Raw genomic sequence first — 5386 nt, 5'->3', positions numbered from 1 at the left:
AATTGTCAAAATGTTCCATACCACACCTTGAAACACAACAAATTATCTTTACCACTGTTGTAACAGTGTAATGAACCTATAATGAACAACTAGGAATTATTAGACTGTTACTTTAGTGTTTTTTTTTTTTTATTTTTTTATCAGTTTCTGCTTGCTGTCATGCATAGTTTCTCTCTAAGATACGCTTACTCGGTTACTTGGTCCTACAAATGGTTTTCATTTCATTTCTGTTGCTTTGATAAAATACTTGCACAAAAAGCTACTTAGGGGAAAAGAGTTTTATTTCAGCTCATGACTACAGGCTATCGCGTATGATAACAAGGAAGTTGCAGTATGTCTACAGTCGAGAGAAGAAAGAAGTGACTGCATGTCTGTCTGCTTGCTTGTTTGCTTCTGTTTACCTCAAATTCTCCATTCTTTCACAATTCAGAACCCCTTTCATTCTCCGCTACATTGGGCTGGATCTTCCAACATCAACTAATAAGTCATTGAGACTCTCTTCTCAAGCGATTCTATAGTTCCCAGTTGACAAAGCTAACCAGCATACTTAAGGTTTCCACAGCATATAATCACTGCTCCCAACACATATTCTCTAAATCCAGCTTAGGTCATTGTCTCACGAAATGGTATTTGAATTTATCATGCTGGAACATCTGTGGTGTTTCTCTTACTGTTCAGATCTGATCTGTTTACAATTTCTCCCCCAGAAATACTTTTTTTCCTCATTTCCTTTCATTCGAGTTTTTAAGGTGACTGATATGGCTACTTTTTGTGCTCTTTCTGAATATAGAAGACTATATCAGTAAATTAATTGTATTATTTTGTAGATTAAAATAAAATAAATTCCAATGAGATTAAGCAGTCTGAAGTATGCATAGCTGCTAGGCTTTAGAGCTAGGCTGTGAACTTAGAGCAGCCTCATAAGAGAACTCTAACCACCTTCTGCGTCTTCCTGAGAGTCAGAGGTTCTTCTGTCTGTAGCCCTTGTCCAGGTCACACCACCTTCCCCTCTTCCCTGAGAGATCTTTGAATTATTCTTCAGAGCTCCTCTCAAATAGCCCATCTCCTGTTCTTTGCAGATTTCACTGTGTAGAAGAAGGTGCTTCTTCTGGGTTTCCAGAATGGTCTTTGCCCATGTATACTTATTGCTATGTGCTTTAGTTATATTGCATATATCCTTGGGAGTGGAAAACCTATCTTAATTAATGGTTGTCTGTACAGTGTCTTGGCCCTACTAGAGCCAGTTTAATTTTCTTAAACAGATGGCTCTATAAATGTCACTTATATAATAAGTTCATATTTACTTTTTTATTTTCATAGGGACATTACTTTTTTCTACTTAGATATATAATTCTTGTAAAACTTGTTTTTCCATTTAATTTTTCTATTAACAACACTGGCAAGCTCTTACAAATAAAATACTTCATTTGTACCCCATTTCTTGTTCTTCAGCCCACAGTTTCCTAATTAATGTCTTTGTTCCCTAAGCACAGATATTTTCCTATACTATACTATATTACTACATTTTATTTTTCCAAGTTTTGCTTTCTGCTAGGCAACAGCTAATGTGTTAACATTAGTGATTCAGTCTTCTTGCTCCTAGTGTGAGTTTAGATGCTATTTTTCATCTGTAATCAGTGGTGAGAATTTCAGGCCCTAGAGAAGTAAAAGATATTTTTTAAGCAATGGGGACTTACCATTTTCTCTAGATTACAATCTTTGGAGGAAAAAAAATACCTTGTATCTGTCTTTTCTAAAGCCATTGTTCTAACATTGATATAAAGTCATTTGTAGATGATGAAATTGTTGTGTTGCCTCATGAATTATAGATAAAAAATGCTCATTTGTGCCAAGATACTTGAATTCTGAGATATTTCTTTATCACTATTTTCTTATTAAAAGATTGCATCCTTACTCAAAGATAATAAGGTCTCTCTCTCTCTCTCTCTCTCTCTCTCTCTCTGATATTTATATATGTCCATGTGCATATATGTGGGCATGTGGTGGTCTGTTGGGTACCTTCCTTGTTCACTCTCCACCTTATGGTTTAATTTTTTTATGTGTTTAAAAATATGTGTGAATGCTTTGCCTGCATGTGTGGGGAACCGTGTGCATGCCTGGTGGCTGCAGAGGTAAGAAGAAAGCATCCAACCCATGGGAACTAGAGTTACAGGAGGTTGTGGACCATGCTGAACCCAGGTGCTCTTCAAGAACAGAAAGTGCTCCTAACTGCTGAGCATCTCTAGGGCCTCCATCACCTTATTTTTGGAGGCACAGTCTCTCACTGAACCTGGAACTCATCCATTTGGATAGGGAGGATGGCTAATGAGTCTCAGGGGTCCACCGTCTTTTCCAATATCCTAGTCCTTCTGTCAGAGCTGTGCACTGCTGTACCTAGTTTTTGCATGGTAGATGGTTTTATACCTAAGTTTTATGTGTCTCCCTGGACAGCTTATATATCAGTTTAAAATACTATGAAAGCTATTCCTTAGGGGGAAATTTCCAGGTCAGTTGCAGCTTGATGCCTCCAAGTTCTGTGTCTGAAGCATCTGGTGCCTTTAGTAATAAGTCATACCTTCTAGTTCTGGGAGGTAACCAAAGGCAATGGCAATAGTTTATTTTGTTTGTGAGTCTCTTGGATGCTCAAGATTAGCCACTCAATAGAAGATTTGCCCTGCCTGACACTGTGGAGTTTATATATATATATATATATATATATATATATATATATATATATATATGTTTTACAGTTCTTGGAGTGAACATTCTCTCCCCAAATGGCATAATTGAATTTAAAATTTTTATGCATACATGTATACATACACATATATAACATATGTTTTTTAATATTTAATTTTTAATTTATACAATTTATTCACTTTGTATCCCAGCTGTAGCCCATTTCCTCGTCACCTCCCAATCCCACCCTCCCTCCATCTTCTCCTCCCATTCCCCTCCCCTAGTCCACTGATACGGGAGGTCCTCCTCCCCTTCCATGTGACCCTAGCCTAGCAGGTCTCCTCAGGACTGTCTGCATAGTCTTCCTCTGTGGCCCAGTAAGGCTGCACCCCCATCAGAGGGAGGTGATCAAAGTTTAAGTGAACATAAAACAATAGTTTTTGATGACTTTTTCAATCATCCTTAGTGTTCTTTCTCATCCTTCCCCTCTCTTTCTTTCTCTCTCACTCAGTATTGTATTCCCTCCTGCTTCCCATTTTTCTCACCTTCCTTCCCAACACTTGTGTCCTACTGTACCCCGTTTCTAGACCTCTCTAGAGTTCCTTCTTAGGAACATCAATGGTCCCTTTTTTTATTTTCTGGTTTCTGTGATTACTTCAGGATATATACTCTCATCTAAAGATTCTGAAAGAGTCCACAAATAAGAGGCATCTGTCTTTTGGGTTTCAGTTGCTTCATTCAGTGTAATACTTTCTATTTTCATCTATTTACCAACACATTTCACAATTTTATTTTTGTTGCAGCTGGATAGAATTCCATTGTGTATATGTAGCACATTTTTACTATCCATCTTTCTGTTGAAGGACATTTAGACTCTGATCAGAGCAGCAATAAACATCGCTGAGCAATTAAATTCAATGTGCTTTCATGATAAAGCCTTAGAGAAAACAGTACTGGAAGGGATGTACTTCAACATGAAAGAGGCTATATATAACAAACCTTTGGCCAACATCAACCTAAATGAAGAAAAATATTAATGTAAAAATACTGAAGGGGCATGGGAGGAGATGAGGGAGGGTGGGTAGGATTGGAAGGGAATGAGGGGGGGCTACAGCTGGGATACAAAGTGAATAAACTGTAATTAATATAAAAATAAAAACTTAATATAAAAATGTACTGAAGCATTGGCTTTGGTGGTATAGGTCAATTAATCCAAATTACTTCGAAGACTGAGGCAAGAGGATTATGAGTTCAAGAGAGGGCATAGAAAGGGAAACTTGGCCCCAGGAGATGGCTGAGTGTCAAGCCTGAAGACGTGACAGTGTTTCCTGGGACCCCCAAGTTATAGAGAACTAACTCCATTATACAAGTTATTCCTTAGCCTTTGCAATGCACTGTTTTATGCATGTACCCACACAAACCTCCACAACAAATAAAATTTAAAGTAAATTAAAAAAAAATAAAGAAAGTGAAGAGCAGAGACTGTGACTTTTTTTTTTCTAACTTTCTATAGTGTACCCATATCTAAATAAATTCATACACTAGTCGGTTTGGGAAACCCAAAAGTGAAACTTACGTCTCTTATAATACATTTATTATTCTTTCTATAGTTTTGTGTTGAGTCAAAGGATCCATTTCCTACTGTATTGTCTGTGGTGCTTCACTCACGGTTCTGCTGACTTCTCTGGAGCTGGAGTAGGTAGTGTAAGGGCTGGCTGTGCAGTGACTCATGCTACCCCTTTTATGTGTGGAAAGCAGTAGTTAAAATGCCTGGGACCATGTGAACCATGGAGGCTGGCAGACACTTTTCTTTTAAGTATGATAAGACGCAATAGCTCAAGCAGTAAGGACTGTGGTACTGTGAGAACTAGGGAGTTACTGGGAAGAGTGGGAGCTTGGTTTCACCAGAAAGCTGAAACCACCAAGCAAAACATGAATATTGAAAAGTGATTCTGGGTTGGGGTGAGGGTCAGTTTCAATGTTTCTTGTCCATCAGCAACATATGATTTGACTTTTTTAAAGTATGAGAGGTAACATTTTAAATTTTGTACATGTGTGTGTTTTGTTGAACCTCCAGAACTCCAGATCTGGGGGGTTGAGTCTAAATTTTTTTTTTTTTTTTTTTAGCATTTTAAAGTGACAGCAGTGTGACATCAAATGAGTAAGTTAAACTACCCTTTATCCTGTTTTCTTACTTTTGTACACTTTAGGCCCTCTGAAATTTGTACTGTAAGGTACAATAATATGTCACTGAAAATTATGCATCCAACTTTTAGTTTTTGTTTATTGCTTTCCAACAATATAAGTTCATATTGTGAAGAAATAAATCTCAAAATAAAAGACCACATTTTATACCCCAATAGCAATGTAAATGTGAAATAAAAATGAAAAAAGATCCACACATAGTAAGAACTTACAATCATCACAAAAATATTACATGTAGAAGACATGTGATATAGGAGGTCATTTTTGGACATCCTACTAGGAAAATTTTATAGCTAAATTTCCTCTTAAGAACATATTTTCAATACTGCTTATGTTAAAATACAATCAATTATATGATGATTACCACGTTTCTATACTGATTCAAGATATTATAAGCATACCTAGATACACACAATTCACAGAGTAATGGTTTAAAAACAAGTTATCAGCACTATGACTGCCAAATTTCTTTCAAAAAAATATCATTAGTTGTCTAGTATAG

This window comes from Psammomys obesus, unplaced genomic scaffold, assembly GCF_907164565.1.
Source record: "Psammomys obesus unplaced genomic scaffold, mPsaObe1.curated_primary_1811, whole genome shotgun sequence".
Taxonomy (NCBI): Eukaryota; Metazoa; Chordata; class Mammalia; order Rodentia; family Muridae; genus Psammomys; species Psammomys obesus.
The sequence above is the reverse complement of the archived record's forward strand: the minus strand, read 5'-3'. Positions refer to the sequence as shown.